This window comes from Podarcis pityusensis (genome assembly GCF_964106645.2).
Source record: "Podarcis pityusensis genome assembly, chromosome: 4".
Taxonomy (NCBI): Eukaryota; Metazoa; Chordata; class Lepidosauria; order Squamata; family Lacertidae; genus Podarcis; species Podarcis pityusensis.
The window spans coordinates 57,774,933-57,789,534 of record NC_138027.1 but is presented as its reverse complement, the minus strand read 5'-3'; the positions used below and the strand labels follow the sequence as shown (position 1 = coordinate 57,789,534).

The 14,602-nt window shown below is 38.9% G+C and overlaps 1 long non-coding RNA gene across 1 annotated transcript; it reads left to right on the top strand.

Annotated features, from left to right (window-relative positions):
* The first annotated feature begins 7,890 nt into the window (after positions 1-7,890).
* On the top strand, positions 7,891-14,602 carry LOC308476256. The gene is made up of 3 exons (XR_013985813.1): positions 7,891-8,327; positions 11,114-11,359; positions 12,313-14,602. It is a non-coding gene; the product is annotated as an uncharacterized lncRNA (long non-coding RNA).

Here is a 14,602-nt window from a genome sequence, read left to right as displayed (position 1 = left end):
CCCTAAAAGACAGCTGGATTCACAATGTACCAGAGATACGCTAAAGGCAAGAAATGTATCAAATCTCTGAGATTCTGCCCACCTCTCTATTCTTTGTTTATTCGTCATCTTGGCTTCAGTAATGATTTTATTGTTGTAAGGAAGAAGGTAATGTTGACGGGGGAGCTTATAAATGGAAGGCTGCAACATCCACAGTGGCCAGTAAACCCTGGGGTCCTGCTGCCGACTGGGGACATGGAGGTTTCTCCCTTCCCACGCCAGGTATTGCAGCTACGTGCTTACCCTGCAGCTGAGGGAGGGGGACATGAACCCACCCACTCTTTGCTTTCATTGTGCACAGCCAGGCACATGTGCAAACTCCACACCTTGTTCCTCTCCATGCACTTGGCAGGAGTAAGGGTATGTTACTTAGATGAAGAAGCACACAAGAAGCATTAACTCCTTTTATACTTGCATTATGCAATATTTAGGAAATTTTGCTTCTTAGTTCAGGAATTCAGCTAAACAGATTACTGTGTGGAAAATGCACAACACAACACTCATCTAGACCAGTAGGAGGGCGCAGATTGCATGAATCATAGATGTAGCTTCCCCCCCCCTTCCAAAACAAGACGACATTTTTGTACAACTTTGTGTTATCACAGATGTGAGCTACCAGTTGAAACCTGGGTCCCTAATTAAAGCACATTCTTGCAAACTTGATTTGCTACTGTTACATACTGAACTAAGAGCCTGCATACCTTAAGAAAGGATCTATGATTTTTGTAATGATTCCAGCTCTTGAATAGCTGAAACCCTGTGACTGTATTGGTCATACACACTCCTAACAGCTGATGGTCACTTGACTCACGCTAATTAATAAAGTACTCCATAAATTAAGTTTTGGATTGAACTAAATGTAGCCAGGGAAATTCCTGTCCTAGGCACTTTTAATCACTCTGCCAGATAATACTAGTATGAGCAGGCCTGAAGAGGTGGGTGGCTGGCACAACGCTCTAGAGCGAGTTCCCAAAGGCAAAACCACTGGCATGCCCATAAAGACAGACTCAAACTAGTTTTAATTGCTGATAAATGTAATTAAGTAGCTACCTTTATCCTTGGTTATCAATAGGAGGTTCCCCGGAGGTTTGTAAATGATACTTACAAGCAAGCTTGACAAAATATTTCAGATTCCTTAGGCACCAACATAAAATTTTTAGGAATTAACTTTCCAGAGAACTCAACATGGCATCAAATTCCTGGGCATCAGGTATCTGGGCTTCTTCCAGCTCCACTACAGATCACAAATACGTCAAGACCGTGCAGCATGCTACTTTTTTCTGTTGATGAAAACTCATTTTGTCTGGCAGTAGTGGACAAACAGCAGCAGCCTTAACCAATATGACCTATTACATCAGTTGAACACTGTAAATACAATATATAATATATAGATGTGGTACAACATGCTGTGGCTCACCACTTCCCAACCCCAATATATCCAATATCCTGAAAATCCATGGGCCACAGTCTAGGGAAAGACAAAACTTTCTGTCTCAATGTATTTCCATTTTCTATTCATATATGTGTGACATTGCTGCTTTAATGCTAGATATCAGCACTACATTTATAAGGCTCTCTAAGAGCCAGGTATGTTGCTGTGAGAGCTGCAGAAAAGATGAAGGCGGCAAATTTGGATACTTATTTTTCCAACGCATCCTTGCAGCTCATTGGCTATGGGTGGCTGAAAATATATAAAGCATGTACCAGAAGCAGCTGCTTGCCTAGTTTGGAAAGTATGCATTAGACTGTAAGAGCTCGAGGCACTGAGCATTTCTGAAAGATGACCAATTTCATAAAAATCACCCTACATCTTATGAGTCCATTCCATAGACAAGATTCTCAAGACTTCAGTACCACAGCCTATCAGGTAAGATATAATTTCATAATATTTATATACTGCTTGATTGTAGAACAAAAAAAGCACAAAGCTGTTTACAAAAAAATGGCTTACATCCCATGTCTCTCCATAGTTCTTCTGCACATTGTATTTCCGCTGAAAATGCAAGAAACAGAAGGTGCTCATATGCCCTGTTCCTCCATTCTCCTCCAGGCTGTAATGTATGCAGCCAACCTTAATCAGAATGGACATTTGTGTGAACTGCCCCCACTATAGGTGCCAACTTCTAGGGACCAAGGTCCCTTCACCACCACCACCCCCAAGTTGAGGGGCATTGCCATTCCAATGGTATGCATGTGCTGTGTCTTGTGCTTATGCGGGATGGGGCTATCCAAGTTGGTACCCCTGCTCCCCACATCTGGGACACAGGTATCTTCTCTTGGAGTAGATGTGCAACTTTCTGTGTTATATGGTAAAGAAGCAGAGAGAGAGAGAGAGAGAGAGGGAGAGAGAGAGAGAGAGGGAGGGAGAGAGAGAGAGAGAGAGAGAAGCAAGTCATTCATCATTTTACTACTGCTCCTCCATCCAGAGTACATTGCTAACATGCAAAGATAAGCCAAGTAAGGGCATTATATGCTTGATCCTCTGAAACTATGGGTTCATTTAAAACTCTGTGAGCTGAATAGATAGGAATGTCACTGAGGAACTTAATCTAGTATTCTGCCAAAAAAAGAAAAAGAAAATCTTGCTTTTTAAACTGGTGAAAGCTTCTTGATAGACAAGAGAAAGGTGCTGACTCCAGAAAAGATTACAACAGTAAATAAAACATAGTAAATAAAACAGGAGTGATGACATAAAGGTGTGGTCCAGTGTGAGAACATGGTTGAGCAGCAGTAACTCCAAATCGCAATTGCCAATGACTTTATGAGCCCCAGGCAAACCTTTAACATCTCTGCCAAACTTACCAACCAGGGCAACGTTTCCTTCACAGGATCTTAGAGTCACATCAAGATTCCTTGTGGGAGAGGAGCTAACATTCCCACAGATTTATCCAATACTTGCAATTGATGGGTAGCTTGAAAAGGTTAAGCAACCAACCACAATCCTCCTAGAAGCCATCTCAGAGTCAGGATCATTCCAAGATGCACCCAGTTTAATAACATTAGCAAGCACAGTAATTTATCATTACAACAGATCAGGGAGTACTTTGAGAATTCCTAAAGCATCTTGTGAGTACAGTCCACTTCTCACTTCTAAAAACTTGAGAAATTTCCTTGCGATGCCCCTTAGCTTTCAGTTTACTGTAAGCTAAATTTTCCCCCTTGCAGAATTTAGCAGACATGGTATCATCAAAAACTCCACTTCCCTACCCTCCTCTTAAACCTCACCTGCCTTTTCCCCTTTAGCATTCTGCTTCCTGGGTTCAGAATAATAGTAATATAATAATTTATTACTTATACCCCACTCATCTGACTGGGTTGCCCCAGCCGCTCTGGGCAGTTTCCAACATAACACAGCAAAACATCATACATTAAAAAAACTTCCTGATACAGGACAGCCTTCAGATGTCTTTGGAAAGTTGTGTAATAGTTTATTTCTTAATAACCCCAATGCATAAAGGCAGTAAGCGACAGGTTCCAAAAATTTTGTAAGCTAGATAAATAAAGACTGTCAGTTTTTAAGAAGATTGTTGATAAATATTCTAATCTTGTTAAGGTTACCTAAATAAATATTTAGCTCTCAGCCTATCAATTTTCCAATGGCAACAGAATACGTATATTGACAAGGTAATCCTCATTTGCTGCAGGCATTTTAAAAGCTGACTTGAGTATACAGCAATATCGATATCTAAATGCCTCTCACTGCTAAAAGGAAATCTGTAAATTTGATGCAACTGTGGGAAAAGTGCAGGTTTGAGGTAGATAGTTTTATCTCAAAGCTTGCCTAGGAGACCTTCTTTGTGTATTACTAGAGACTGGTTTCCAGCTATGATTAATAAAACTAGATTCAAATAAATACAAGGATGAACCAGAGACCTGAGGGTTTTTAACTGTTTAGGTTTTCCAGCAGGAGGGGTCAATAAAAGCTGTTCATTAGTGTGATACAGGAGCCCTTTTCTAACAACAAGCTGGGGATATGATCATACACGGGTGGAAAGAGAATGCTGAGAGCAGCATAATGGTGGTAGGCTCCAACCATGACCTATGCACATTTGTTCAAGTTCTGATTAGATTCTGTTTTTCAGCATTCCCAATCATCTGGAGATCATACATGCATTCTGGTACATGCATAGGAGATACCTCACTGTGAGTCCTGCAAGACTGGCTCCTTGCTCCTCTGGCCCATCTCCACGTGGGGCTTTGACTGCCCCCAGTTACAAGGTCTGCTTCTGTTGCTCATGATATCTACAGACCATTGGGGTGGGCTACTGCTCTAGAATTCTTGCTAGGGCAAGTTTTCATTTTGGATTTCATTCTGGTTTTTCTAAATATTTTTTATTAATTTTCATAAACAGTAACCAATCAAAGCCGTAAGAGATAGCCACAGGAAATAAGAGTCAGCAAAAGATTGGTTTGTTTTTGCTGCTAATCTGGGTTACTCTTGAATTGTTTGATTTTATTGTATATTTGTTAATATGAAATGTTTTCATTAGTTCATTGCTTATGTGACTATTTGATTTTTATGTACTGTAAAAGCTACTGATTTATGCGAAACATTTTGATGCTGTGAGACACCTTGAGCATGGTTTACTGTGGAAAGACAGCATATAAATAAATGATGATGATCTTGAATGAACAGGGTCAGGGACAAAACTTGTGATCCCACTCCCTTCCATCTATGTGAATGGATACCCTCAATTTGTTATCTGAAAAGGGCTAACTTCATTTCTAAAGATGACCAGCAACTGCATCCTGCGCAGCACTGAGTCTGTATCAGTTTTGGTGGCTGCTACCATGAAACTATCAATAAAGTCTCCAGAGATATAGTAAAGAAGTAGTGTACAGTAGCAAGGCAATATTAATGCCAAGCCCCCAAATTAGCAGCCACTAAGCAAAGCAAACTCAAATGATGAAAAGTCATGCACATTTTGTATTTTATTGAAATATACAAAACACTCGCTGCCTATTGAATGTTTCCCTCTCAGGCGGATGGTAAAAAAGTTTAGACTTATTCCCATTAACTTCTCATTATTCTATGGCTAGGAAATTATTGATGAAAGGAAAAAATAATAATTCATGTAATTATATGGGGATGCAGAAACAGGAGAATAACATTTCCAATAGCCATTACAATCTGTATGCTTGCTCTCTATAGTCATAGAAAACAGAAGGAGCTCAAGCCAATGAGAAATCCTGAAGACAGGAACAATGGAGGACAGAAAGCTCAAATAGATTCACCACATAAGCAGAACACGGGGGGGGGGGGCATGTGGAAAGGTGTAGAGATATTGACAGAAGCAGAATGTATCACGGGATAAGTTCAATATGTGGGTTGAATTTAGAAGACAGTGTTGAGGCTTTTGGCACGAGCAGTGAAATTTTCCTAACACTGTTAAGAATAATTTTCAAAGATGGTAGAAACAGTATTTGCTGAAAGATGACCTGGTAGGTGTAAGAAATTTCAGCAAGCCCACACAGTATGGGGATGGAGGAGGGAAGAAGATGCCTAGAGATGGAGCATTGCAAGGACTGAAAAAACAGTGATTAAAAAAACAGCTACAAAGAAATTACTGGGAAAATGACATTTGAAGTGAATGAAGCAGAAGGAAGAAGACTAACCCAAGAATAGGAATAATAAAAGGTAGAAGGAGATAAAGGGGGGAAGCAAAAACATTGAGTTGACAGTTGGCTGCAGCATCAAAGAGGCTTGAGAACATGAATTCATAGCCAATGGTGATGTCCCAATTTCAACCTTTCCTCAAGCCAAGCTCAGCAGCACAGTTGCAGTAATAAAGAGGTTAGAATCAATGTGTGGAATTAGTATTTTCCCGAGCTCTCCACTAACAAACACACTGACCAATAGGAACGCAAGAGCAGTTCACACTCTGATAGAAGCCTGCAAGAGAGTGGACTATAGCAACCAGCATAGATTATATTGGAAATCAAAGCACTCTGGATTCCTCTTATGTAAAACTGTAGTAAAACTTAGCATGCTTTGTCTAAAGGGATATTATCAGTGTACTCAAAACTTTTCAAACTGGGCCTCCTTAACTTACTCTGCCTTCAAATTCACCAGTAGCCATCTTTTGGCAGGTGAGCGCACAGATTAGTGTTAGGATCTGGGACACCTCTCTAACCTTGGCATTAGAAGACAGCACTACATCTCAGCCTCCCTATAAAGATAGCTCACAAAAGGAAGAGACAAGGGAGAAAAGGAACTGCTGTGGTCAGAAGGACCCAAATGGCTTCTGCTTCTGCAATCTCCACAGTTAGTGTAAGTTTTGGTAGCTGCAGCACAAAACTGTTTCTGCTCAGTGTACAGTGGCTTTACCTGCTACAGGAACTTCTCTCTCTATGGAATCTGGTGGTTTTTGTTCAGGTGTCTTGTGCTCCCTTTTAAGGGAGACTACTTCACAGTATGCAGGAAATCTTCTACTTCTCCTGTGCTGCAATTAAATGGGCTCTTCAAATGTACTAGAGCTAGCCCAGAAAGGGCAAATAAGAACTTGTTTTGAGGGATCACATTTTGGTCATTGTTGCTGGCACCTCCACTTACATTTGAACATGTTTTCTTCAATGAATGAGTGCAGTAGTTTCCACTGGTGGATCTAAGCATTCACTTTACCAAGAAAGAACTTTGCCATCTTAACTACTTCCTGCCATCTGCTTAGGAAGTTTTACTTCTTCATGAGTAATGTACATCTGTTTACATTCTTACAGGAATGTACTTGTACATTTGCTGTATGCTTTGACATCTAATTCTTTGCTTTCACTTAGTAGACAGACTCCTTTCCAGGAACTAGAAAAAACTTCTTAGTTATGTGCAGGAAATGTACCTTCTGCAGGTGTAAATACAATCCAACCCCTACTGTGAAAGGGTCTGGGCAGGTGGCTGTGGTTTGGCAAGAATGGGATGGTGAGCCAAACTTGGAGGCCTGGCAGCCCTGATTAGGGGATTTGAAGCCTTGTCTCCCTGCTCCTAGTCCAACATTTTAACCACTACACCACATTGGCTTTTATCTTATTCTTATCTGTTTTTGCTGACAACTTTGAAATGATTAGGACTGAGAAGCAACCTGTTTCATACTATGGAAGGCTTAGCCCAGGCAAGACAGACTTGCAGTGCACCTTGTGATTGAGAAGGCATTCTAGAGTATACCAGTACCGTTACAAAGTTCACTTTTCACAGTTGATGTTGGTTTCCTTTAAGATGCTTTGAAAGTGACTCGGCTGACCACATCCACATTCTGAAATACCATTTTTGAGAACTCCCAACGAAGCTCCAGCCAAAAGAACAGGAACTGACTCATTTTACAATGCCTGTTCAACATGTAATCAGTTTAGAGATTTTTGGCCAAAGTTACAGACAGGAATCGTGAGGAGTCAAAGTAGGAGACCCACTTACCACTTAAAACTGGCACACGTACCACTGAAATTTAAGTGCAAGAAAGATGGCCGAAAGCGGTGCAAAACCAAACTGCACACAAGCCACCCCAGATTTATCATTACACAGTTAACTGCACGTGTACCTTCTAATACACAACACACAAACACCGATAAACCACTCCTGAATCACCTAATAATAAATAAACAGAAAAGGATGTAGAAGGAAAAACACGTCACTATTTGACGGCACAAGTGGTAGAAATTACAAGCAGATGGCCTATAGACTCAAAAAATGGAAGGTGTAAAGAGTCAATTAAAACACGGAAAACAGGTATGTGTAGTCCTCTTCAATGTGGTAGCTTTGCACACATAGACAGATCATCATGTGGGGATGCTTTCAAACTACCAATCCTCACATTCACCATGTTCAAAGGAAGGAGAGAGAGAGAGAGAGAGAGAGAGAGAGAGAGAGAGAGAAATGAGGAGAAAGAGCACATCCTACATTCGGGATAGAGCCTACATTACAGCCCATGTGAGAAAGAAGACAGAAGTCTGCTCCACCTTTCTATGGTAGAGACCACCAAGAACCTCCAGGCAAGCAGATCTGAGCATTCCAAAGAAAGAAAGAACAGCAAGTACGGTATATTTGGAACTAGAATCTGAGGAGTCAAAGGCTTCCTATCTCTTGTTCCTTAAGAAGGATGTCTTGACAGGAATGCTACACAGAAAGGGAATCTCAAAAGCAGCAGAAAGTTCATTGCTTATGTACAAGTGGATGGGCAGATCTGAAAGGAAAATGGGAACAAATCTGAGGAAATATTGATAGAATCAACATTTTTTGGAGGATTCAGAAAATGAAAAAGCACTAAGCTGCTGGAGACACCTATACTGTAACCATTCCCAAGGTAAAGCATCTTGGATTCCAAATATAAGCAGCAATATTAGAAAGTAAGATGATAAATGTAGGACTATTAAAAATGAATTCATCCTTGATGCACCTCACACCTGCACTATCCTCCCAGAATACCCATGTTGTGCCATCTCTGTAAACCTTCCTTAAAAACTTTTTTCTTATGTGAAGCTTTTGACTTCACCCCTCCTGTCTTAATTGAGCATCAATTTACAACTGTCGTGTTTGGTATACTGAATAATTCCTCTGAAAAAATCACCACTATACAGCAAGTGTGCTGTTTGTCAAGCCCATTGAACCAATATTTTTTCGTGTTCACTAGAACATAATGTGTTTTCTGCATCCTTAAGAATTTTTTTTTTTTAAATTTTCCAGGCAGTGCAAGAGCTTCTGAAAAACTCAGCTATAAGTGATAGACAATGGTGACTGTCATAAACAGCCAGACTACTATAATATCTTTAAAACTCAAACAGTGTTCTAAAGTGGAGCTATACACACATCTATGCTAGAACTGAGATCCTGGCTGTGTTTGAAGCCAGCGGAAACACAGCTTTAAACTGTTTTTGTTTTAGAAACACAGTGACAACCAATGCCCATTGAATGTTCTTTACCCCTTCTTTAGTAGGCATCTTCAAAGTATGATAGCCCCATATCAAAGAGCTACATATCCTGGGATGAATTTGTCCTTATTACAGTTCAGGAAAAATGACACAAAAACCAGAGGAAATTAAAAGCAACACAACTTGCTTGTCAAACTTAATATGTGACTAGCACTTGCCTGGGGCTACTGAGACTGGCATTAGGAATACAGAATAATTGTCACTGTGCAAAATGTAATCTGGCAATAAAAGATCCCAGAAACACACTAAATTATTGTTGTAATTCCCACTGGATAAAAGATTATAAAATATACAGTATAGCAAATAACTGGCATTTAAAAAGGATCATCAGCATGGATTCCATTTCACTTGCAGCGAATACTAGTAATACAGTTATTTTAGCATGCCAACTGAATGTGTGCTTACTCAGAAGTAATTCTCACTAAGTCCAGTGTGTCTTAATTCTTAATAAACATATTTAGGATTGGATCCTATGGGCTATTAGAGTAACTTTCTCATATATAATACATCTCTAATCAAAACAGCACAAACTACATCTGGGTTAGGGAAGGTCTAGCTCAGGTAAGTTTTGATAAATTATATTTACTGGATAGTTTATTTGTTTAGTCAGTTATTCCAAATATTTTTAATAGAATTGCTACTTAATACCTTTGTACAGTACCTAAAATTAAGGGGCACACACTACACTTTTTGCAGATACTTGTTACAGATGCATCATGAATTCTTTAAATAGAGATACATCTTATGCAAAAAGTTATTGCAGACAAGTATAGTTACTTTTACTGGACATAAAAAGAGAGAACCATACCAATGTAAGTAAAACGATTTTTCCATGCTGCCATACATCTTACCCCTGCTACCATACCTAAGAGCTAAATCTGCCACCACAGAACCAGAGCTTCTCAATTCCTAGCTGGATAAAATAAGGTGCTATGATCTGCATTTCCTGCAAGAGCTATAAATGAATTATTCGAGCCACAGCAGCATTACTGCTACACAACTCTGTGATCCCTAGAATCCACACATAACTGATATTTGCTGGGTCTACAAGTGTACCAGCACAGAGACATCTTGTGCAGCACAACAAAGCTATGGATCAGGACCTAAATATGTAACATGTGAACTCATCCTAAGTAAGATATAGGATACTTAATGGTCAAAACCAATACACAATTATCAACATTCAAGCCCAGTAAAATCAATGAGCTTGGGCACTCCTAACTTCAACAGAAAGCACATAGGTAGTCCCTGGTGTTTTTCCACCCACCCACAGACAAACAGCAGCACCAATGCCTCTCTCAAAATTCCCCTCCTTTTAATGTGGAACTTTGGCATTATCACTTCTGTCATGCCAGGTCACTAACCTAACTTTGGAAAGGCCGAGGGCATGAATGCCCTTGCTACCACTCAGACTATAGCAGGGAAGGGGAATCTTGTAGTAGGGATGCATTTCCTCACATCACTTAGCCTCTGTCCTCTGTCTTTAAACTTGTAAAAAGCAAAAGGCAAGATAATGCATATGGTGTTCCATTCATCGTGGGGAAATGCAATGCCATAATGGAAAGTGGTTAAGCATTTCAGACTATAAGGGAATTGGGGGGGGGGGTCACTATGAGATGCTTCACAGGAAGTGATTCATAAATGAAATAATTTTAAGAAGCAAATAGAAACATTAATCTAGTTGACGTACGGTAACTTGATTTAATTGGGGCACAAGATATTTAGCCTTGCACATGTTGTTGGGTCTAAATCTTAGCGAATGCTTTTGAGAGAGAGAGGACAAAGTTAGTGCAGAAAGTGCTTAAAGGAACGTTATTTTGCCGGCCGATTTCTAAAAAATGCATGTGGGCACAATGGTTCCTGCAGCTGTGCCAGGACTGTACATCTGAGGGTCTTGCCATATGGACAACTCCACCTTAACATATTTGAAGATTATCTGAATTACTTGGGAAATTGTAACACTAAGCCTTAAAAACCCTGTGCTTCTAACCAAAATAGAATAAGAGTATTCTGATAGAACTTACAGGGATGCATGTTTATGACTAATCTTAGGCTTGGATTTACTCAGAAGTAAGGCCCATTCTGTATAAGGTACAAGGCAGATAAGTGTAAATAGGACTGTAGTCTAGTTTACAGCTGATGGCATCTATTTTTATTTCAGTTCAATCAACCAACAGGATGAAAGTGAACGATCTTGGACTATGTCAGCACTTGAGAATAACTCATTCTTTAAAAAGGAACAACCAGCACCATATTAGAAATCCTTAACTACTGTGAAGTCTTTACCTATTAGAATTTAATCAGGAAGGACAATTGCTGAACTACTACAACCACAATACTTATATATTTATCACTTTTCAAAGAATTATCCCAGAAAGCTTAAGGAAGATGGATCCTGTCTGCTCAGGTAGTTAAGAAGAAGATAAATGTGTGATTAATGTGTGGCTTGTTTCAAAATTTGCAAATGTCACACAACTCAGAAGAGCAAAACCATTAGCCATTTTCCCCTACCGCAATATGCATTCTGTAATACTTTGTTTCAAAAAATTTATACACCACTAGGTTGTATAAAAATAAAATCTTTAAGGCAGCTTACAGAAAATGAAAACTATATTGCTAAACCAGTAACTTTACAACTTTAGGAATACATGACTTGCTTACAGAATCAGCAAGTCTGTAGCCACTTCTAACACCTTGCTCCACCTGCTTTGTATGCTACCGCCATACCATGTTAGATGAATGCATTCCCAAGGGTGCTTGGTGCTCCATTAATTTTGTACATCATAGTGCAGAGGTGAGGTCTACATTAAATAGGGTCTACATTTCTCCTGCAGTAGGAAGAAATGGAAACTTGCTCATAGCAGTCATGGCCAACAGTTGGGAGGAGGGACGTTTATGGGCAGAAAATAGATATGGTATATTAATTGGAATGGCACGTGGAATTATGGAAGATGACAGCCAGAAACATTTAATTTTTTTCATTGCATACAAAATTGCCCATTAAGGAATGGGTGAAAAGTAGGCACATTGCTGGTAGACCTCTGAGCTCTATATCTATTTACTGATTGTTATAAGACAGATTTTGCCTACTGATAAGACAACCATTGCCTTTCCTAGTACAGCTAAGGCCATGACTCACTTTGGCCTGCCCTGTTAATTTATTGACACTAAATTGGTTCTTGTGATCCTTTGGTGATTACAAATGAGCCACCAACTGTGTCTTACTATACAGTCCTACACAGTATAGTGTATTTTGTGTGCTGTAAAGCAGATATAAAAAGAATGTGATATTTTGAAGTGATATTCTAAAATCCTGATCCAAATATTATGAAAAATTGTTATGCTATTTCATTCATATAGGTGTAAATGCAGATCAGGTAATCTGAATTTCCAAGGAATCTTTCAAAATCAACTGGCAACCCAGTGGCCCCAAATCCACATGAAGGTACTCATGATAAGGACATTGGTAGAAGATGAGCACCATACACCAACTATATTCATTTTCTAAAGAGATCCTTTCAAGTTATATTGCAGTGGTTTCCCCAGAAGTGAAAAGATGCAAGAGAAGAATCTATATTGCTTGAAACATTCATATTATTATTAGGGAGGGAGGGGTGAGTTAATTGCTCTTGTGAATGAGGACAGGTTCAAACAACATTTGAGTTCAGAACTTCCACAGAGGTACTCAAATAATGTTATCTGACTTTGTTCACATAATAGATTCTCAGCTGTTCCCAGAACACACATATGTGGGTCAAATAAACTGGGCAATCTATTTATGACTACAATTACTGTAATTCTAGCGGCACTTTTTCTAGCAACCACCAACCAGTCAATTTTTAAAAGAATGGCTCTTTTATAAGTTCCTTTTCACTCATTCTCTCCAGCATCCAGATTTTCAGAGGGTCTTCCTGGCAAGCGGAATATGAAAGCACTGCTGTTCATTAATTAAAATCACATTTTAAGTCTTCCTCATTGTCAACTACATCAGAGGTCAAAGTGGGATTTGAAATTCTCTACAGAAATACAATGCTTCAAAGAAAAATTAGGGATCAGAGAAGGCCACTTTTGGAGAGCATTTAACTCTGTCTTCACTTTTAATACTTCAAAACAGGTACATCACACGGAGAGACTTTTCAAAGTGCAGTGATCAAACAAGATAAGGTAATTTTGAGTGACAACATGTCTTGCTTCCTTTAAGTGCAAGAATGTGGAAGGAGAATGGATAAAATTACCTGTTTCTTAGATTGCCAACATAGGAAGTTTTCACTTATAATGCTATCTTTTATGAGTGGCAAATACATTGTGAAGCCTTCCAAACAGTTTGCTTAAGACTAGCAAGCAGCCTTTTCCAGGTGTTCATTGGACACACCTTAACTAGAACAAGAATGATTGCCAAGGTGGGGTTCTCATTCTTCCTGATTTACTAGGGAACAAGGCTGTTAAAATGCATGCTTATCTGAAAGTCCTTTTTTTTATTGCTCCTCTTATTAAGAATTCCCTGCTTATTTTTTACCTTTTAGACAGCAATCTATATTTTCACTGAAAGGACTCTTTATCTGTGAGCATTTAGTAGGAAAAAAGAAGGAACTATTCTGAAAAGTGTTAGAAAAATACAGAACAAAAGCAGGTCCTTTCTACCTTTTGCCATGTGTCTCAAACAATGGAGTACTGAAAACATCACTAAAACAATTAACCCTGGCTATACAAACAAGGGGGGGGGGGAGAGAGAGAAAAGAACCGATTAAGACTAGAGACAGAACATTTTACACAGTCTTTACCTAGACCAGCCTCAATTAAGTCATTTCCTTCAAAAGTATAATTAAAATAAAGGTGAGACATTACTACACAGAAGTCTACTGGATTCTCCCACCCCGCAATTTAAGTAAACCTAATGTTATTGACTAAAAGGTAATTGTTTCCTCTATTTGTTTCAACACAACATGTTCTAAGAAAAATCTGAAAATGAGCTAATTGAAGGAAGTATGACTAACAGAGAAAAATATTTTTCTGTTAGCTCATGACATTTTTATTATACTGGAAACTTCATTCAAAACTTATGAACACTCTTTCAGGTTTGCTATGTCCTGTACTATGTACTTGCTTTTCTCTGCAGCATTAGTGTCAACATATTCAACAAGTTCCACTTTATAAAAAATAAAATAAAATAATTATTATTGAAATGGGGTGCCAATTTGTGCTAACTTTTTTGTATTAGAACATGACAGACTGATATTTCAGGATGTCTTCCTGTCAGTAAGTATGTTGCAAGTAGTCAGTGGAAAGAAAAACTAGCAGTTTAACTAGAGTCTCTTTCATTTCTAAAGACAGCTTATTATGAATTTAGACAGACGGTACAAAATAGTTCTGCATTGGAGGGAGAACATACTATTCAATTTCCAATTAACAATTTCCTGCCTCCCCACAAAAAATCCTGAAAACATTTACCTTTTCAATCAGTTGCATGCCTCTTCCCTAAAACATCACCACAGAAACATCTCAACGTTTTTTTTTAAACATGCTACACCAAAACAGATTAAACAAATCATTTCTATTCTCCATTTCAATTCAGTTATTAGTTAGAAACCTGAAAATCTGGACGTAATTTTAAACACAAAATAACAGACTATCTGTTGCAGAAGGTAGCACC